The sequence below is a fragment of the Scyliorhinus torazame genome, chromosome 4 (assembly GCF_047496885.1).
Source record: "Scyliorhinus torazame isolate Kashiwa2021f chromosome 4, sScyTor2.1, whole genome shotgun sequence".
NCBI classification, from domain to species: Eukaryota; Metazoa; Chordata; class Chondrichthyes; order Carcharhiniformes; family Scyliorhinidae; genus Scyliorhinus; species Scyliorhinus torazame.
Window position 1 is genome coordinate 161,214,064 of NC_092710.1, and position 22,607 is coordinate 161,236,670.

The 22,607-nt window shown below is 51.7% G+C and overlaps 1 long non-coding RNA gene across 1 annotated transcript in view; it reads left to right on the forward strand.

Moving 5' to 3' along the window:
- Nucleotides 1–2,948: 2,948 nt before the first annotated feature.
- Nucleotides 2,949–22,607, forward strand: part of LOC140411666 (uncharacterized) — a 41,806-nt gene continuing 22,147 nt past the window's right edge. Inside the window, exons 1-2 of the long non-coding RNA XR_011940942.1 lie at nucleotides 2,949–3,425; nucleotides 3,663–3,809. This is a non-coding gene — a long non-coding RNA (uncharacterized lncRNA). The remainder of the gene's footprint in view (nucleotides 3,426–3,662; nucleotides 3,810–22,607) is intronic.

A 22,607-nucleotide genomic window follows, 5' to 3' on the forward strand; every position in this document is an offset into this window, starting at 1 on the left:
GAGTGGACGCATCAGTAGGCGGTAAATATCATGAGTGGCTAGCATCACTTAAGGCTACCCAGCACTGCTTAAAGCTTCCCCTGTGGTTGGAGCGAGTGCTGGGAGTGGTGGCTGAAGAGTATGTAGCTTAGGAACGAGCGAGGGTTGGCAAAACAAAGCAAAGCATTAACTCGGTGAAATTGGGACAGAAGTCACAACACAGAAACAGGCCATTCAACGTGATCAGCCCCTGTCAGCCATTCCCCTCCATGTGAGCAAATGTACCCAGCACATTTGCTCACCATCCTACTCTCAAATTTCTTCTAGCCCTCTCACACTCTTGCATCTTGGAAATGTTGTAGCAGAATCTTGCAGCATAAGCCTGAAAAGCACCGAGAGGTAAGAGAGGTAAAATGGTCAGGTAATTTGGTACCACCACTCTTACCCCACCACAGAAATTGAAAGTTCCTAAGCCAGCTTTTGACTCAACCATTAGTTTTGGAACTAAATTCCTCAGCACCACAACTTTGTGTAAGCAAGGTGCTCCTGCTTACTGTTCTAAATCTCTTACATTTCAGCTTGCATGTTTGACACATTGTTCATTGCCGCGTAATTACTGAAAACAGTCTACTTCTATCTATCCTGCCCCATATTTTGAACAGTTTAAGCACTTCTGTTAGTATTGCTCCGTAATCTGTATTATTCTAATGAAAACCTTTCTATCTGTAGATCCTCCTACCAGAGCGCATCTTCGTGAATGTGTGTTTTATCCTCTCTAAAGCTTTACTATTTTTCCTGTTGTGTGGAGCACAATACTGTGCACCGTGCACTTCTTGTGGACAGCATCAGACTCCGAGGGGAAGAAAATAGCATATGTACTGTGTACTGGTGTAAAGGTCACGTCAACATATTATGAAAGTTTGCTTTCTCTGTGAGTCATATAGAAGCCACAGAATCCCTGCAGTGCAAAAGGAGGCCGTTCGGCCCATTGAGTCTCCACCGACCCTCTGAAAGAGCACATTACCTGGACCCACTCCACCGCCCTATCCCCGTAACCCCTATGCTAGTCTAATTTTGGAACCTATTTACTGCCACATTTACGTTTATCTGGCGATTGAGATATTTACAGCTGGTACTGATCCTTATTGTCAACCATTGCATTGTAAAGCCCGATGGAGAAGACGCATTTGAGACCTGATGGATTGATATCTCTGCTCAATCACAGCATTTGGACTGAGCTCCATAAATTCGGTCCATTTGAATTACAAAAGCTATTCCAGAGTGGACTGAATTTTATTTTAGCTATATGTTTTTCCTTAGATTGTTTGATATTATATCATCTCACACCAAAAGTGAACCCCCTTCAGTTGTACGTGACAGACATAAGTAGCCAAAGCTTTATTGCAGCCTTGGGTTGGTGTAAGAATTAATCTTTATTTTCATTGGTTATCGCCAAGCAACAGGGAGATGACCCTGTGTGGTGTCACAATGTCACAGTTCTTCTTGCTCAGCAGCTGCACTGCTCGACATTAGAGGAACTTTAGCAGTTCCAATAACAAATTTTGAAGAGGACAGTTTTCTGTGGCAAACCCCAGGGTAACAGTCCTGACAGGCACACACTTCTTAATCTATGCTTTATTTTAAGTTCCAAAGCTGTGATCCAGAGACCCAGCAGGCTCAGGGTAATGTCACGTAAACAATCCATAATCTGAAATGAGCTGTAAGCCTAAAGCGACATTGAAATGAAAATGTAAATGGAGTGTAATGTTTTTCGGTTTATTTTTTAAAACTGTCTGATTTGAAGGTGAAGCCACTCACTGTGTGATAAACTAGCTTTTATTTTCAGAGGAACAGTGGCATTGTGGAAGATTCTGGCTAACTTGTTTTCTGGTATCTGTAAAATTTCCTCCTGATTACATGGGCTGAGTGATGGAAATGTCAGTGCATCAAAGGCATGTCCTGATGGCAGGAAGCAGGTACTATTATTTGTCCTTCCTTGCTTATCCTGCCTTATCTCAAAACAAATTACCACCAGCCCTTTGGCACAATTTAGGCATCCTTACTCTCTTTCCTTGCCTGGTACTTATGTGACACTTATACTGTTAGAACTGCAGAGATTATATTCCGTTTCAGTCAGGGGTCAGGGATGGTGACCTAAACCGAATGAAATCCCTGAAGGGTTTGCGCTGAGGGCTTGCTGAAATGAATTTTAAATTCTGTAAAATCCAGTGCATGTCACATCTTGAAGCAAATTTTACAACCTGCAAGTCTCTGACTGTGGTCTGAGACATAAAAGTAACATCTCAATTTACATTTTTCCACACCCATCAACCATGTATTGGAGATTCGCAATGGACTGTTTCTGCCAGGCTGATATGATTTGTAACAAAGTAATGGAAGTTTCAAGCTCCTGGTTATTTTTGTAATATGTCTTTAAGGGATAACAGCATGACATCACTTGGGGGTGAAGTGTGTCATGCGATCCCGTCTTGGTTTCACTTTTGTCTTTGAGCAGAGCACACACACACAAACACACACACAAACAGCTATGTCTTCAACCATTCCACCTTTGTATAAATGTTCCCATGTGTCTAGTCTAAATAAACTTAGTCACAAAGTGTTTACACAATCCCTGATGAACGATTGGTCTTTATTTTGAGTATAATAACACAACAGTCATATACTTTACACGACTTTTCATTTACCCAACCTGGAATCGACCAGAAGCAAGAGCTGACCTTTATGTGCAATATGTTATTGGAATGACTAACTAATGGTTGCTTAATTTTTCTTCCTAGAAACTCCTCATTAATGAGAAACGACATTGGAAATGCTTCTGTTTGCTGAATAGAAGCACATGGCTTCCTTCTAATAAAATAAAAAAGATATGCCTGCTACTTCTTTGGAGGTTCAGGGACCAGGGTTGATGTGTTCTCCTAATTTTTACCACAGGAATAGCATACATGGAGCGGATTCTCCATTCCTGAGAATAAGTTTCGAAGCCGGCGTAGGATTCATGGACTTCCACGACAGCAAAATTGGCACTGCACCTCGACCGATTCATGACCGTTAAGGGCCTAGCACCGGCGCCACATGGAACACAATCGATTCCAATGAGAAACGATGCCGGATTCGTCGGATTTGCGATTGACACTCAGGAGGCTGACAAGCTGCAGCCGCATTTACACACTGCACTCCCCACACACACCATCCCAGCCAACAAGATGGCAGCAAGACGAGCGGCACCAACGTTCACAGACGCCGAGCGCAAGACCCTGCTGGACACAATGGAGGAGAGGCAGGCCACCCTGTACCCAGGCTCGGGAAGGAGGCTGCCCAGCTGATGCCGCTCACAATGCCTGCACGCAGTCAGGGGCACAAACAATACCGTCTGGACCGTCCAGCAGCGCTGGAAGAAACTGCATGACCTTCTCAGGGCAGCCAGGGTGAGTAGGCAGCACTGTGCCCCTGGCACTAACCCCCGTCCCACACACCCATGACAACCCGCCCCCCCCCCCACACAGAGGACGGCCGAACCTCCACCGTACACCACATGCTGGCACCCATACTGGCTGCCATGGCCGGGTGCCCTGGTCACTGAGGCCACCAGCTACCCACCCCCTGGGCTGCATGCGTCAAACTGTCTAACAATGTCGTTTTCTGTTTCACCATCCCCCTCCCAGGAGAAGGCCGGCCATAATTGCTGGGAGCTGGAGAAAACTGGAGGGGAACCGCCGGACCTGCGGCCCCGCACCGTGGCTGAGCAGAGCCCTGGACGTGGCCGGTGTGCCTGAAGAAAGAGAAGTTGCCGGGGTGGAGGTCGGCCGTGGGTGAGGAAGTGAGACCCCGCTTAGCCGCGGTTCCCCGAGATAGATAGATTCTTAATCAATAAGGGGTTCAGGGGTTATGGGGAGAAGGCAAGAGAAAGGGGATGAGAAGAATATCCGCCATGACGGAGCAGACTCGATGGGCCGAGTGGCCTAATTCTGCTCCTATGTCTTATGGTCTTATGATCTGTCACCACCCCCTAACACCACCCCCAAACCATCCTCACCCACACCACCCTCACCCCCACTCTCACTCTGACACCACCCTCACCCCCACTCTCACTCTGACACCACCCTCACCCCCACACCACCCTCACCCCCACCCTCACCCGCACACCACTCACGCCCCCACCACCCCCTCTCCCCCCTGACCCACAGTCTAATCATGCGCCTTATCTTGCAGGACCTGCTGGCAATGGGGCGGGTCGATCTGGTGTGTGTGTGTGTGTGTGTGTGTGTGTGTGTGCCCCCTCTCCCGTTTACCGACCAGTGTCGAGGGCGGGAGGACTCAACTCGAATCCCAGGACACCCCGGAGCTCAAGTCCGGGGATGACATTGATTTCCCGTCACAGCTGCCTCCAACATCCTACACCATCCCAGGGACACTCACCTCGGTCGGGCACTTCAGTGAAGAGGCTCCTTGGACACCTTCTAGTGCGCACCGCACAGCTGATCCGGTACAGCAGGTGGAGGTAGGAACTCCTGAGAGGGGAAGCAGACCAACCCCAGGGACTAGCTGCCGTACAGACGGGTTTCGGGCTTATGGAACAGATAGTCCCATCGATTGTGGAGATGCAGTCGCAGAGCCAGGGACTACATGAGGGGTTGTCGGCGAGTATCCAGCAGCTGCAGGCGCAGCTGGAGGACCGTGTGCAGCAGCAGGAGGTGCTGCCAACCGTGCGTGCCATCCAGGCACGGGTGGTGTCCACGATGGAGACCTTGGGGCGAGAAGTTTGGCTATGGATCAGCATGTCCAAGGTTTCGGACATTCTATGCAGGTGCTGGTCGAGGCCCAGGATAGGGCTGCCCTCTCACAGTCAGCCATGTGCCAGAGCCACCGAGACATTGCAGTAGCGTTCCCGAGCGTGGCCCAGTCACAGCGAGCCTTGGTTGAGGGAAGTGGCCCAGTGCCAGAGGGAGATGGCACTTTCCATGTGCTCCATGGCCATGAGCATGGAGACCCTGGTCGAGGTGAGAGTGAGCCTCCAGGACTGGCAGCACCAGGTGACGGGGTGCCACAGGGGATAGCTCCGCTTGCAGCCCAGTCCTATGGAGAAGCCCGGGGGCCATCGGGCACTCCGAGGGAGGAGGGGGTGAGGGGGCCCGTGCCGATAACTCCCGCAGGTGAGGTGCCGAAACACCGCAGCACCTTGGACTCCCGCCCCTCCCGCCCTGTCCCTGGCGCGTTTGGTGGGCAGCGGGTAGAACAGGGTCGCACCACACAACCCAGGATGCCCGAGCAGTAGACGAGCCCATCCAGGCCTGGTCGCCCCGGAAGACAGCAGTCAACAGGGACCCAGGTCACAGGGCGGGATTCGCAGCAGGCCGTCTCCACTCCTGACCTACTGCCTGGGGATCCACCTTAACGTAGCATTAGGGCCCATAAGGCCAGAACATTAGACACCAGTTAAGTTGGCAAGGTTGCAGGGCACAGTTTAGTTATAGGGGCTAGGACGCCTGTATGTACATGTGCACATTAAACACCTGTTCACACTGTTACAACCGGCCTTGGTGCTCTGACAGATGGGTAGCCTGATCTGGGCCAGAGAGGGGTGAAGGGAGTAGGGAATGAGTGGATATTGTGGGTGGGCTCTCCATCCTCCTGACCATCTCCATCACCGCTACCCCAGGTATCCAATGGCACCGTGTGATGGAATGGCCAGCTCGCATTCAGGTGGACAATGGAAAGTGTTACCGTGGGCAGGAGCAGACATTGCCAAACAATGTGTAGCACCAGAGCTCAACCCAGAACAGGTTGTCATCATCCTCCATCCCATGGACCAGACCCACTGTTACTGCCAACCCAGGGCCACACCCCTGTAGTGCGACAAGTTTGCATCACGATGGGGGTTGCAGGCGGGGGTTTGGCCGATGGGGGTGGGGGGTGCAGATGGGATGTGGTGTCCGTGCCCCTGGCCAGTCTCTCCTCAATCAGTGACCTGGAGGCAAATAGAGAGTCTCGCATTGGTCCTAGCACACACATAGTGCCGCCTCCCATGCCTGCCTGTGCCCCATATCCTGCCCATCCTCACCCTCCCCTGCATCCTCCTTGTTGGAGGAGGTCTGGTGGTCATTCTCCTCCTCCAGCACGTCGCTCCTCTGCAGTGCGATGTTGTGGAAGACGCAGCAGGCCATCACAATGCAGGCACCTGAACCACATTGTGAGGAGGCCGAAGCACTGCTCGATCACGGACCTGGTCGCTGCATGGGCATCGTTATAGCGGGTCCCGGCATTAGTCTGTAGCCTCTGGATAGGTGCCATCAGCCACGGCCGCAGTGGGTAACCCCTATCGCCCAGGAGCCAAACCCCCAACTGGTGGGGGGACATCTCGAAGAGGACAGCAATCGTCGAGTGTGCCAGGATAAAGGCGTCGTGCACACTGCCCAGGCAACGGGCGCAGACATGCATGATGCGCAGCTGATGGTCACATATGAGTGGCACGTTCATTGTGTGAAACTCCTTTCGGTTGGTGTAGAGCGGCCTGTCATCTGCAGGTGCTCGTAGGAGGATGTGCATCCCGTCGATCACCCCTGGACCCGGGGCACGGCGAACCCCATTACCCGGGCATCCTGATGGGCTTGGTCCAAATTGAAATGGATGTATTGTGCTGACCGGGCATATAGGGTCTCCATGACGGCATGGTGTATCTGTGCACTGAGCTCTGTGAGATTCTGGTCAGGTCTCCACTTGGCGCCTGGAAGGAGCCTGTGGTGTACAATTTCAGGGCGACCGTCACCTTGACGGTCACCAGGTGGGGAGCCCTACCCTATTTCCCCGCGGTGCGAGGTGCACCATGATCTGGCAGATCAATTGCACTATCTCCCTGCTCAGCCGGAGTCTTCAACGGCATGCCCGGTCCGGCATGTCCTTGAATGACAGGTGCTACCGGTACACATGAGGCCTCATGCGACGCCTCCTTTGCACCTCCCCCTCCTCAGCTTGTTGGGCAGCCGGCTCCCCATCCTGAGCAACTGCCTCGTGTTCCTTCGGGGAAGGCTCCGCTGCTGCATGCTCTACTGCTGCACGCTCCACTGCTGCAAGCTCCGCTGCTGCATGCTCTACTGCTGCACGCTCCACTGCTGCACGCTCCACTGCTGCATGCTCCACTGCTGCAAGCTCTGCTGCTGCATGCTCCACTGCTGCAAGCTCCACTGCTGCAAGCTCCGCTGCTGCATGCTCCGCTGCTGCATGCTCTACTGCTGCACGCTCCACTGCTGCATGCTCCACTGCTGCAAGCTCTGCTGCTGCATGCTCCACTGCTGCAAGCTCTGCTGCTGCACGCTCCGCTGCTGCATGCTCCACTGCTGCACGCTCCACTGCTGCACGCTCCGCTGCTGCACGCTCCACTGCTGCACGCTCCACTGCTGCATGCTCCACTGCTGCACGCTCCGCTGCTGCACGCTCCACTGCTGCACGCTCCACTGCTGCACGCTCCGCTGCTGCACGCTCCACTGCTGCATGCTCCACTGCTGCACGCTCCGCTGCTGCACGCTCCACTGCTGCACGCTCCACTGCTGCAAGCTCTGCTGCTGCCCGCTCCGCTGCTGCCTGCTCTGCTGCTGCATGCTCCGCTGCTGCACGCTCTGCTGCTGCACGCTCCACTGCTGCAAGCTCCACTGCTGCACGCTCCACTGCTGCACGCTCCACTGCTGCCCGCTCCGCTGCTGCAGCTTCATCCTTCTCGAGGAGCTCCAGCACATACAGCATCCCCAGGGCTGTGGCGACTAAGAGGAAGTCCATCATTATTGGTTGAATTCCAATAACCATTGTCTGCAGGGGGATGAAAGGCCGACATGTTAGCATGGTGTGTACCCCCCCCGCCCCCCCCCCCCCCCCCCGTCCAATCAGCTACATGGTGCCCCTGATTGGAACTGCAGACCTTTCTCCCCCATGTCCGTTCCCCTCCCCCCCCTCCCTTTCCCGCACCCCTGGCCCCGCCCGTCGGTGCTCGGCACCCTGGGAGCCTATGGTTCTGACGGCCACCCTGCTGCCAAGGGTACCGTCAGCTGGCGCTGCCCTTGCCAACGGCTATGCTCTGCGGCCCCCATTTAGTGCCTCCATGGGGACTACAGTGGGCAGGTCACATGATGCCCCACCGGCCCCGCTGGCGGGAAAGTAGCGGAGGGTGACAGGGTTCAATGACTATTGGCTGTTAAGGGGTGGACGTATACCCTATTCTATTTTAATAAAATTTATTTTGGGGTGTGGTCGATCTACTTGTATATATGGGTGGGTTTCTGCTGTGTGAGATTGCTATAGTGTTATATGCATAGTTAATATGTTATGTGGTGTTTGGCCGGGGCATTGAGTATAAGAATTGGCAAGTTATGTTGCAGCTGCATAGAACCTTAGTTAGGCCACACTTGGAGTATAGTGTTCAATTCTGGTCGCCACACTACCAGAAGGATGTGGAGGCTTTAGAGAGGGTGCAGAGGAGATTTACCAGAATGTTGCCTGGTATGGAGGGCATTAGCTATGAGGAGCGGTTGAATAAACTCGGTTTGTTCTCACTGGAATGAAGGAGGTTGAGGGGAGACCTGATAGAGGTATACAAAATTATGAGGGGCATAGACAGAGTGGATAGTCAGAGGCTTTTCCCCAGGGTAGAGGGGTCAATTACTAGGGGGCATAGGTTTAAGGTGAGAGGGGCAAGGTTTAGAGTAGATGTACGAGGCAAGTTTTTTACACAGAGGGTAGTGGGTGCCTGGAACTCGCTACCAGAGGAGGTAGTGGAAGCAGGGATTGTCATGATATTCAAACACACACATCATGATAGACACACCAACAGACAAATCAGAACACACAACACCACAACCAATGACAGAAAGATATAAAAGCACAGACACAACCCCTGGTGGTCAGTAAGAGCTGCAGAGGAGAACCAGGACACAGCTATTGCCAAAGACACTCAGGGAGACAGCACGTGCAGAGTATCCAGAACGAACTGTATTATAAGAGTTATAATAAAATAGAGTTGTACCACATACAACTGTGTTGGCTCATCTGTGCACCAGAGCACCCAACACCACATGGTACAGGAGTGGATCGATACCTGCCGGCATACCTCAGTGTACACAGACAACCAGCAGTGCCCAGGCATGATGCACGAGCTCCCGGTTCCGCAGGCGCTCCAGTGCGACGGCGACCTCCACGAAAACTGGCGGCGATTCCGGCAAATGTTCGAGTTGTTCCTGGCGGCAGCTGAACTCCAAGACCTGGATGATAAGGAAAAAATTGAATTTCTCCTCATCGTCGCCGGTGCAAGGGCAAGAGCAATGTTCAGAAGGTTCAGGTTCTTCAGGAGGCAGCAAAGGCACGATTACCAGGCAGTCATGGGCAAATTCGCCAAGTACTGTGAAGAATACGCAATCCAATGGGGACTTAAAGGTAAGAAAAGCTGCAGTACTCACCTCGTGGCTGGGATCCCGGAGCCCGAAATCCCGGGCCTGAGAAAAGGCTGGGTCGAGGTCAGCGGCCATCTTGCTAAAGGTATAACGCTAGCACAGTTGCGTGAGAAGTGCGCAGAACCGGAAGTTTTGTTTGCGCATGCGCAATATGGTGCGCATGCGCAGTTAAGAAAACGGCCATCGGTAAAGGAACAGCGATCTGAGCATGCGCAGTCGCTTCCTACGTGCTACATACCGAGCGTCAGGATGTCAGAGGCCCAAGAATGGATCAATTTAAAAAGGAAATGTCCCAAATCCAATTTAAAAGGGAAACGTCCCAAATCAAAAAAACAAAAATCTGTTAAAGCTGTAAAACAACCTTCCTTCACCTGGAATGACAGCACAGTGCCGCAAATTGACCCGGGAGATGAATTTTACCTCCGAAGAACCCTCCGACAAGCAGTTACCTACGCACAAGCCGATGATTCCGACCTTGAATACTTCGATGACGATTTTTACAGTGTTTCCGGACCTCGCGAGCCCAATGATAGCTCCGTGGTCCTATATGACTATGACTCGGACGAACCTTTCGTGTTGCACATTGGCGGCCCCCACATTGAATCCGACGCAGATGCGGATTCATTTTTCGGATTTGAGGATCTTCAACACAGCAGATATGACGTTCCAACTTATCAGTACCGGATGATGCTGCAGCCTGACATTAACAGACAGGGAGCGGTGCAAGCACACGGAGAGTGCCCTGCTGCCACACAGAGCGTGGTCCACGTCCCGCTCAACGTTCCCGACTCTATGAAAGAAGACATGCAAGACTCCAGAGTGCAGTCCTCGCATGAACCAGAAGTGACTCCAGTGTCACAAGCTTCCACAGCAAGCTCGTGGACAGCCTCCACGATAGAAGCAACGCAAGACTCCAGAGCGCAGTCCTTGCACGAACAAGAAGTGACTCCAGTGTCACAAGTCTCCACAGAGAGCTCGTGGACAGCCTCCACGATAGAAGCAACGCAAGACTCCAGAGCGCAGTCCTTGCACGAACAAGAAGTGACTCCAGTGTCACAAGCCTCCACAGAGAGCTCGTGGACGGACTCCACGATGGAAGGAACGCAAGACTCCAGAGCGCAGTCCTTGCAGGAACAAGACCATGAGGGTCTAGCAACCTCTCCTGACCAACCAGCGGCAGACGATGCAAGTCTGCCATGCTCCCGTGAACAGCAAGAAGGCTATAACAGCCTACCATGCTCCACTACACAGCAGCATGACCATGACGGTCTCTCATGCTACAATCAAGGGCACAGCGCTGAAGACTGTTCAAGCCCAACTGAAGACAAGCCAAAGGAATCGCCTCGTCCAAGCCCGAAGAAAAAAGGTTTATGCGCTGACCTTCAGGATCATTGTAGCCGAACAGAGATTAATAATGCAGCACGGCCACAGAAGGATGCTGAGGATTTGCTAACGAAATTAATTGAATGTTTAACTTGCAAGGAGCAGACTGAGAATTGCCAGTGTTTTAGTACGGATCGAAAAAATGGACAAGACATTGATCCTCAGGTAATGGAAATAACACAACCTGAATCATATCTACAGCAGGGACAAATGTCTCCCTTCAACACAATGCCGCAAAATCCCAACTTCGGAGACCAGCAGTTAGTCAGTAATGACTCTTCAAACCTGGAGGGGAACATTAATTGCATTGAACCTATACACACTCCACTGATTATTGAGCAGAACATTGGAGCAAGAATCCTGAGGACACCGACATCGAGTAGCTAGATAACGAATTTAAAACCCACAGCAGTTTCAAGTGAACCAAGTGTGCTTTCCACTAATGGTGAAGATGCAGATAAGGTCGACCCGATTATCCATTGTACCACACTAACCCCAGTGATTAAGCAGTTATGTATGGGGAGTATAATGTGGGCAATTGAGAACAGTAAAAGAGAGACTGTGACCATGCCAGTCCCAGCAAAATCAGACCCAGAGACCATGAAGGCATGTACATTAAACAAAGTTACATATGAGGTACCAAAGAAGAAAAGCCCAAATGAAGGACAATGGCAAGACAATGACAGTCCACCGACATGGTGTGCACCACCAGATGAAAACTCTGACAATTTACCCAACCCTAGTGAACAGCAAGCTGCTAATGACGATCTATCCACGGGATGTGAGACGAGTGACGACAGCATCCCACTTCCCATGCAAAAGGTGCAAGGTGACAGACCTCGCCTAGTGCGTACCGAGGCACTCAACGATCACGGTGGGACCACTGACGACTGCGGTGGCGGCGCACCGCTTCCACCCTCGATGGCTCGAGCCTCTCCACTGGTTGGTGCATTCCTGCATGTTCCGACTCCAGAAGTGCAGCTTCAGGGAATCTCGGCTGCCTCCAGTGGACCTGTTGGGACTCCGGACGGGGGGCATCGACGGAAGGCAGACCGGACTCCAGATGGGGAGCAGCCAAGCGCTGACTCTGATCTGCGCACGCCAGACCTTGCTCCGGACGGGCGGTGTCGCGGCCTCGGTGATGGCACGCTCAGGGTGACGGCAGATGCCATGGCGACAGGGAATGGATCGCGTGGCAGTCCCACTGGGTCGGCAGTGGCAACCAGCACCGGCGGTCCAAGATGGACACACCAACTCGCGCCATCGCCAGACGTTGATGCGAGCAACAATTCTCTCTCCAAGGCGACATGCTTCGACGTTTCTCTGCAGAGTCGCCCTTCCGGCACAGCAGGTGGCCGGAACCAGCGTACACGGTCTTGGCCAACTTCCACATCTGGCACAGTCATCGCCTTGCATGATATTAGTGATGGTGCTACTTCGATGGCAACGACCCGTCGGCTACAAGATGCCGTCCACCACAAACATAAAAAGAAAACAGACTCCACCTTGTTCCTGGCATGCAGGGCGGATGGATTGGTGCGTAGGCACACTCAGCGGGCTTTGTGCCGCCTTCCACGCTCGCAACTGCACCGTACGCACACGCCGGATCCTCCACTGGTTCCCAAGGATGACTTCGTGGAGATGCCACGGATCATGCCCCTTCCATCGCCACCAGAACCAAACCACAGCCAAGGCACCACTAACAAAGATGTTGAATGTTATATTTGCACGAATGAAAAAACCAAGCACTGCACGAAGTACAACAAATGGTAAAGTAGAGACTTCGGCAACAGCATCACCTCCAACAGTCCAAGGTGAACCAGTGTGACCCCAAATCTCCACAGCTGAACCGGCTTGAGGACCAGCCCATTCTTGAGGCGGTCATCCATTAGACTGGACTTATAACGCTGTTAATACGTTCAAAAAGTCAAACACTTCTGTATTATAACCTGTTGTTGTTTATTGTTCTAGATATCGTCTGACCAGACCAATGTTCAAGTTTTGTTTTTTCTCTCGCATCCAAGTTTTGTTATGGTACAACCTTGTTAGTGTGACGCACCCGACATCGCCCCATGTAAATAGTTACGTCATAAACACACGCTGTACACAACACAAACGCACACTCTTAGATGCACTCACGACACAATTATATTTATAACCACGTAGGCACTTGTCTTTGTAAAAAGGGGGGATGTCATGATATTCAAACACACACATCATGATAGACACACCAACAGACAAATCAGAACACACAACACCACAACCAATGACAGAAAGATATAAAAGCACAGACACGACCCCTGGTGGTCAGTAAGAGCTGCAGAGGAGAACCAGGACACAGCTATTGCCAAAGACACTCAGGGAGACAGCACGTGCAGAGTATCCAGAACGAACTGTATTATAAGAGTTATAATAAAATAGAGTTGTACCACATACAACTGTGTTGGCTCATCTGTGCACCAGAGCACCCAACACCACAGGGATGATAATGACATTTAAGGGGCATCTTGACAAATACATGAATAGGATGGGAATAGAGGGATATGGACCCAGGAAGTGTTGAAGATTGTAGTTTAGTCGGGCAGCATGGTCGGCACGGGCTTGGAGGGCCGAAGGGCCTGTTCCTGTGCTGTACATTCCTTTGTTCTTTGTTTGTTCTTTGATATTGTTTTGTTTTATGGACTGTTCCTGGTTCTGTATTCTCAATATTCTTTGGAGATACCTTCGATAAATTATCTTTCAAAAAAAAAACTTGATTGTCTTTATATTCGCATACTACAGCATTTGCTAAAAATACATATCATCCAATATGCCCTGCATGTCACTCCATGAGTTGATGAGTGTTAACGCTGTAAACCTGGGTTTGCACTGATCTAAAGTAAACATCATAAAACTCGAGATTAAAACTGGCCAACCAGTATCTCATGATCCTCACATGCCACGACTATATAGCTGAAAGCTCTCTCTTTGAATATTGTTATAACCCACAAGTATCTTACGGGATGGGAACAATTAATTTCCCCGTGAACCTCGCAGAATACGAGCTCCCCCATTAAGGGGGCAGGAGGCTATCAAACAATGTCTAGTTTTATGGCATATAAAGCCGGCCAGTTAGGCAAGGCGAGGATCTACCAGCTGGGATCGACAGTGTGATCTATATAATAGTGATTGGAAATAAACTAAATGCTATTACACCATCGGATAAGCCACCTGATAAAGATTGGATTTCTCTTTTCATTATGCATCTGTTCGGATGGCTAGATGCCTTTGACAACAGCTTGAAAGACTGAAATTTCAGGACCAACAATATCACGGCGAATGACCGCCAGACAGTCATCTTGTTGACTGCCTGTGGCACATGTACGTTTGAATGATATGAAGCCGTGCCCAACACGGAAACCTTCGACCAACTAGTAGCTCTAGTGGGGCAGCACTTTAATCCAACTCCATCCGTTATCATACATCGGCATTGTTTTAATACCGCTGGGCGAACCCTGGGTGAATCTATCACCGAGCATTTGTCACGGTTGCGAAAGATTGCAGAGTTTTATGAATACGGCACTGTCCTGCAGGAAATGCTGCGAGACCGTTTAGTATGAGTCATCAACAATGCCGCCAGCCCAAAGTAACTATTGGCCGAACCTTCCCTGAATCTACAAGCCATAAAAAAAAATTGCTGTCCCAGGAAGGCACAGAGGGAGGGGTGAAATATAAGGCATGGAAGTAAAAGCCTTGGAGTGTGCCCCCTCCCAGGGCAGAACCCCTCCCCAGACGGTTATCCTGCCCTGGACTGAGCACCGTAAGGACTCGACCCATTGGTTGAAAGCTGAGTTGTCCCAATGGGAATCCTCCCTGGAATCTGCTGTGGGCGAGCTGGGTCGTTACGGGACGTGTGGTCGTCGCCGGCCAACCAGAGATCCAGGTGCCCCGGTAGAAGTAGGTGTCAGCCTAGAGCCCGTACCGTCCACTTGGAAGAAACTGAAGAAGGTGACTGCATACAGTTACATTGTTTGATGGCACCCCGGACGGCCCTCATAAGGATCACATTGCAGTAAACGGACATTTGCTGGACATGGAACTGGACACTGCGCAATGGTTCCTTCCTGGGACAGAAAACGGCATTAGACAGGGCATACAGGATATGGACCTGACTGATACCAAGGTTAGGGTGGCCAGCTATACTGATGAGCCATTGGACGTTCCAGGTACCATCGTAACTCCGGTGGTTTATAGTCACCAGATGGCACACCTCCCGCTTATTATGGTCAGAGGCCAGCTTGTTGGGCAATGATTGTTTGAGCAAGTCATTCTCCAGGTGAGGTGCGAGGGCTTAATCGAAGTGTTAGGCAAGTACCCCAAGGTATTTCAACCTGGCCGGGGAAGATAAAAGAGGCCATTAGTGACATTCATGTTGACTCGGCAGCTCAACCTCAGTACTTATGGGCATGTCCAGTCACCTATGTATTGTTGGAAAAAGTAGAAACTGAACTCAGTCGACTGGAACTGCTGTGGGATACAGGTCTTGTCATTCCTGACAAAGATCAGGGGTTAATATTGACTGACCTCCACAATGGACATCCAGTGGGAGTACCCGGGGTTTTTGACGGTGAATGGGGTATGGCACATTCGTACCGCCCCATACCACCCAGCTTCGGTTGATTTAGCGGAGTGGGCGGTACAGATGTTCAAAAGAAGCGTCAAGAAACAGTCTTCAGGTTCATTGGACACAAGACTGCTTGTTTCTTATTTTGCTCCAGGGTCACTCCGCACGCCATGACCAGGCTGGCCCCGGTTGGAAGGCTGATGGGGCATAGACTTCATGTCTAAGTATGACTTTCCAGGAGATAGGTGCAAAAGTGTGCCACAACCAGGAGTTGCAAGGGCATTGCCCGATTTAATGTCAACTACCCAGACGCTTTTCGGTGTATATTCAAAACTTCGCAGATGGCGCCCAGTGGGTCTCCGGGACTATCCCCCATTAGTCAGGGTCAGTTTCCAATCAAGTACTAGTCCAAGATTGGGTCGCGCGAAAGCACCTTGTGCATATTCGGCCCAGGCAGCCGATCCTTCAGAAACCTCCTCGTGAATATAACGCCTTCATCCGGCCGCCTCTGATGCCGAAGCGGTCTTAACGGGAACCCAAGGGGGTCAAGACATAAAGGTGACTGAGGTTGTGGACAGTGATTAGGAGATGAAAATCTCTAATGGGGACGGGCAGCACGGTAGCACAAGTGGATAGCACTGTGGCTTCAGAGCGCCAGGGTCCCAGGTTCGATTCCCTGCTGGGTCACTGTGCGGAGTCTGCACGTTCTCCCCGTGCCTGCGTGGGGTTTCCTCCGGGTGCTCCGGTTTCCTCCCACAGTCCAAAGATGTGCAGGTTAGGTGGATTGGCCATGATAAATTGCCCTTAGTGACCAAAAAGGTTAGGAGGGGTTATTGGGTTATGGGGAAGTGAGGGCTTAAGTGGGTCGGTGCAGACTCGTTGGGCCGAATGGCCTCCTTCTGCACTGTATGTTCTGTATGTTCTAATAGTGGTTCAGCCACTGGCGGAACAACCACCACGACTTTCAAAGTGGAAGCGCCGTTCTCCTTTCAGGTTCACGCCGCCTGATCTTCCACCTGGGGTGCACGACGCCCAACAAGGCGCAGAGCCCGGCACCCTGCTTCCACACAGACATTGGGAGATTTTGGAGGGAGAGATGTTAATGTAAATAAACAATGTTTCTTTGAACTACTCGGTGTATACTCCTTCGTGGCCTCATAAAAATACCTTGTTCTGTAATTCTCACGATGCATTTAATTCTCATGGGAGACATGCATAACAAGCACTTGATCAGCCATATAGGTCCAGTATGTGGGGGAGGTCAACCCAACATTCAGCGAGCAACTTCAATCACAGCTGTTCCTGCCCGTGGCAGGTGTCATGGTGGGTGGGAGCTGGCTTGGTTGTTCTACATTTCCCACGCCGTAATTTCAATAGATTTTCATCTCGTTATAAAGACTGCTCACCAGAATCATCACCCCATGGATCATCAGGGCACATCGGCATGCGATGTGGGCGGCACGGTAGCACAGTGAGTAGTACTGTTGCTTCACAGCTCCAGGGGTCCCAGGTTCGATTCCCGGCTTGGGTCACTGTCTATGTGGAGTCTGCACGTTCTCCTCGTGTCTGCGTGGGTTGCCTCCGTGCTCCGGTTTCCTCCCACTAGTCCCGAAAAACGTGCTGTTAGTGTTAATGTAAGCCTACTTGTGACAATAAAGAGTATTATTATTATTAGAACGGCATGTTTCACAACAGTATATAAGTCACATGCACCTGATCTCCTGCACTTTGCTTGTGACTTTGAGGTTCGATAGCCTACCTTGCATCATGCAGCGCTCACAGGAATCTTGGCCAGGTTCTATCTTTAAGCGTGACATTTGAATTATTGGTTGCGTGTATCCTTTGACCCAAGTGGAGTTTGCTGCAAGCATCCACCCCAAGTCGTGATGAGTTGTCATTTTCTTATTTCGAAATCTAGTGGCACGCTGATGTCACCATTCTGAATGGTGGGACGATGCTTTATACAGTTCAGCGTCTCGCTCCCTCTAGTGGTTGATTTGGACATAACATTAACCCTTACAGTTCTGTACATTTATCGGAATGTCACAGCACCTACTATTTCAAATAAGACCATAAAACCATAAGACATAGGAGCAGAATTAGGCCATTCAGCCCATCGAGTCTGCTCCGCCATTCAATCATGGCTGATATTTTCTCATCCCCATTCTCCTGCCTTCTCCCCATAACCCCTAATCCCTTATTGATCAAGAACCTATCTAACTCTGTCTTGAAGACACTCAGTGATCTGGCCTCCACAACCTTCTGTGGCAAAGGGTTCCACACATTCACCAGCCTCTGGCTGAAGAAATTCCTCCTCATCTCTGTTTTAAAGGATCGTCCCTTTAGTCTGAGATGGTGTCCTCTGGTTCTAGTTTTTGCTACAAGTGTAAACATCCACTCCACGTCCACTCTATCCAGGCCTCGCAGTATCTTGTAAGTTTCAATAAAATCCCATCTCATCCTTCTAAACTCCAATGAGTACAGACCCAGAGTCCTCAACTGTCCCTCATACGGCAAGTTCTTCATTCCAGGGATCATTCTTGTGAACCTCCTCTGGACCCTTTCCAAGGCCAGCACATCCTTCCTCAGATACGGGGCCCAAAACTGCTCACAATACTCCAAATGGGGGCTCATAGCCTCAAAGTGCATCCTTGCTCTTGTATTCTAGCCCTCTTGTCATGAATGCTAACATTGCATTTGCCTTCTTAACTGCCGACTGACCTGCACATTAACCTTAAGAGAATCGTGAACAAGAACTCCCAAGTTCCTTTGTGCTTCTGATTTCCGATGTATTTCCCCATTTAGAAAATAGTCTATGCCTAAACTCCTCCTTCCAAAATGCATAACCTCACACTTTTAATGAATAGTTTAAAAAGATTTTTCAGCTGCATACCATGCTGGCTACTGTATGCTGTCTCAAAATGCAGTCGGAGCAAGAAAAGCCAATTCAAGATGGCGGAGGGAATAGGAAGTCTGTGACTTGTAGAACAACTACCGCAAACAGCAGATGTGGTGCACCAGATTTAGTGCCGGCATTCTCCCGCAATTGGCGGGATGGCCCGACGCCGTCTCCAAGAGCAGCCCGAACCACTCCGGCATCGGGCCACCCGGAAGTTACGGACTCCTTCGCGCTTCCAGGGGCTAGGCCGGCGGCGGAGGGGTTGGCAGCGTGCCAACCGGCACCGAAGGGCCGCCGTGGGCCGGCGCAAGTTGGTGCATGCGCAGAACCGCCCGTGTGTTCTGGCGCAGGTGCAGAAACGCCCGCGTGTTGCCTGCGCATGCGCAGGGCGTTTCTTCTCTGCACCGGCCATGGCAGAACCTTACAGAGGCCGGCGCGGAGGGAAAAAGTGTCCCCACGGCACAGGCCCGCCCGCAGATCGGTGGGCCCCGGTCGCAGGCAAGGCCACCGTGGAGGCCCCGGATTCCCCGCGCCCCCCCGAGGACTCCGCTAGCCGCCCTCCAAGACAGGTCCCGTCGGGATGGACCATGTCCATTTCACGCTGGTGGGACTGGTCGAAAACGGGCGGCCCCTCGGCCCATCGGGGCCCTGAGAATTGCCGGGGCGGCCGCTGCCAACGTCCCCCGACCGGCGCGGTGTGATCCCCGCCCCTGCCCAAAAACCGCCGCCGTAGAATTCGGCAGCTGGTGTCGGAGAGGCGGGGCAAAATACACGCCTTCCACCGCCGTTCTCCGACCCGGCGGGGGGTCAGAGATTCCCGCCCCTGGTGTCTGGATATGATGGAGGAGCAATGTGAAGTGGAGCTCAGGCTCAGCAGGGAATGACTGATGTGTGCCACCTGAACTATGAAAACCTGCAGGAATAGTTAACCATCTGGAATGTACTTTCAATGGCAATGAATCATAGAATCATAGAATTTACAGTGCAGAAGGAGGCCACTCGGCCCATCGAGTCTGCGCCGGCTCTTGGAAAGAGCACCCTACCCAAGGTCAACACCCCCACCCTATCCCCATAACCCAGTAACCCCAGCCAACACCAAGGGCAATTTTGGACACTAAGGGCAATTTAGCCTGGCCAATCCACCCAACCTGCACATCTTTGGACTGTGGGAGGAAACCGGAGCACCCGGAGGAACCCCACGCACACACGGGGAGGATGTGCAGACTCCGCACAGACAGTGACCCAAGCCGGAATCGAACCTGGGACCCTGGAGCTGTGAAGCAATTGCGCTAACCACAATGCTACCATGCTGCCCAAACTAGATCAAACTACCCTCAACTTCTATTCCAGATTCTGAACATCACAGGAGATATCAGAGAAATCATTCACTTTTGCTGTACCATAATCATTGACTTTACACTTTGAGCCATTTGTTCAACACTGACAATTTTATTTGGACCCTGAAAACTTGCGCCAGTGCCAGGGGAAACTGTCGTTGTTGCATGTCATTTTTCTGAAAAGCAGTCTCTATTGACACCTATGCAGGACTATGCTTAGTGTATAAATGTTGAAAAAAGCAGGATCATGAATATACAATTAATGCTAAACCTGTACAAACCTAATGTATTTTCCAAGAGAAGGTGATAAGTATTTAAAAAAAGATATTCTGGGGAAAGGGCATGGAAATAGGACTATGGGCACAACTTTATAGTACCCTGCAAATGAGATTGCAAGTGAGGGTGTGGGGGTGCTTGCCATAAGGTTCTGTGGGTGCCCTTTCCCACCAACTTCTGATACGGTGGCACAGTGTTTAGCACTGCTACCTCACAGCGGCAGTTACATGGGTTCAATTCTGAGCTCAGGTGACTGTGGAGTTTGCAAGTTCTCCCCCTGTCTGCATGGGTTTCCTCCAGGTGCTCCGGTTTCCTCCCACTGTCCAAAGATGTACAGGTTAGGTGGATAGGGCATACTAAAAAAGATTAGGCACGGTTACGAGGTTGCAGGGATAGGGCAGGAGAGTGAGCCTGGGTGGGGTGCTCTTTTGGAAGGTTGGTGAAGACTTGAAGGGTCAAATAGCCTCGTTCTGAACTGATACCCGCCCGTCCTTCGACCCGACTGCAATTTTACTGGTAGTGAATTAGACCTGGGACATTATGCCTGCCCTTGCTCCAATTGAAGTCATTAAGGGGCTAATTAATGGTCACTAAAGGGCCATGTCTTGCCTGCTCTTTCAGTCCATGGGAGAAGGTCGACAACTGACGGGAAACCGAGGAACGTGTCAGGTTAGCCTTCTTAGACCTCAGGCAGGAAAGGGGTGATTCCTACTTAATGGACCAAATTTGTCGATTGGATTCCCAAACCTCCCCCCACCCCACCTCACAGGTTCTGCCACTCCCGGGGTGCCTCCTATTCCCGAACTATAAACCCTGGCCTCCAACTCATCAATCCCCCCACTCACAGGGCCTCCTCTGTTGACCCCACTGCAAGACACCCCAACTCACCTCCCATCCAGCTCTTGGCTCTTCTTCACTGGAACTCACTGGGCGCTATCCCAGCAGTGACCTTTTCTAAATAAGGTGGGGAGTTAGGCCAGTAAATATCCTATGCGGGATTCCTCATTGTGCTGGCAGCGCGCTCACGCCCGCGGGTTTCCCGGCAGCCTGGAGTGGCCACAAGGGGAAATCCCATTGGCAGGGGGCAGGAACGGAGAGTCCCGCTGCCGTCCAGGAAAACACAGCTGGCGGACCTGATGCGACCATCAATTCACACGAAACCAGGAGTAGATGTAAACTGTGGCTTTAATCAACTGGAACAGTGCCCGCCTGCAACTGATCTGTTAGTGGGAGCCGCCTACAGGGCGACTGCTCTTTATACCTCCCCTCAAGGGGTGGGGCCTGGGGCAGAGCCCACACAGGCCCCAACATGCTACATCATAGGTAATACCTTACAATGGTCCATAGGTGGAGCCCACATGGGCAACAGCGTAATACAGATATGCACATGGTGAATTGTTACAGCAATGCATTCACCACATTCACCCCTGTTAACGTACGTGGGGAAACCAAACGGAGTGAGGACACTATGTAGGGCTTTAATGACAGTGGCCGCGGTCATGTCGGGGCAAGGGATTGCAAAGGGGAAGCGGGAGAACTCATCGATGATGTTGAGGAAATATGTGTTGCGGTTGTTGGAGGGGAGGGGCCCTTTGAATTTGATACTGAGCCGCTCAAAGGGCCGGGATGCCTTTACCAGGTGGACCTTATCCGGTCGATAGAAGTGCGGCTTGCACTCCGCACAGATTAGGCAGTCCCTGGTCATGGCTCTGACCTCCTCAGAGTAGGGCAGGTTGCGGGCCTTGATGTAGTGGAGAAGCCGGGTGACCCCGGGTGGCAGAGGTCATCGTGGATAGTACGTAGTCAGTTATCTTGCGTTTACCACAACGTAGCCAAGGATGGCTAATCTGGTAATGCGGAAAACGCATTTCTCCTTGTTGTAAGTGAGGTTAAGGGTTCGGATGGTTTGGAGAAATCTCTGGAGTTTGGCATTGTGGTCCTGCTGATCATGGCCGCAGATGGCGACGTTGTCCAAGTACGGAAATGTGGACCGCAGCCTGTACTGGTCCACAATTCGGTCCATCATTCTTTGTAAGACCGAGACCCCGTTCGTGACGCCAAAGGGCTCCCGGAGGAAGTGGAAGAGGCGGCCGTCTGCCTCAAAAGCTGTATAGTGGCGGTCCTCCGGGTGGATTGGGAGCTGGTGGTACGCAGACTTCAGATCCACCGTGGAGAACATCCGGTAGTGCGCGATCTGATTAACCATGTCTGCGATCCGGGGAAGGGGGTACGCATCGAGGTGCGTGTACCGGTTTATGGTTTGGCTCTAATCTACAACCATCCGGTTCTTTTCCCCGGTCCCGACGACCACCACCTGGGCTCTCCAGGGGCTATTGCTGCCTCGATGATTCTCTCCCGCAAGATTCGCTGGACCTCGGACCTGATAAAAGTCCTATCCTGGATGCTGTACCGCCTGCTTCTGGTGGCGACTGGTTTGCAGTCGGCGGTGAGATTTGCAAGGAGCGGGGCAGGGTCGACCTTTAGGGTCGCGAGGCTACATATGGTGAGTGGGGGCAGGGGCCCGCCGAACTTCAGGGTTAGGTTCCTGAGGTTACATTGGAAATCCAGTCCCAATAGAAGAGGAGCGCAGAGGTCGGGGAGTACATATAATTTAAAATTGGCGTACTCGGCGCCCTGTATTGCGAGAGTTGCGGTAGTGTACCCCCAGACCTGCACCG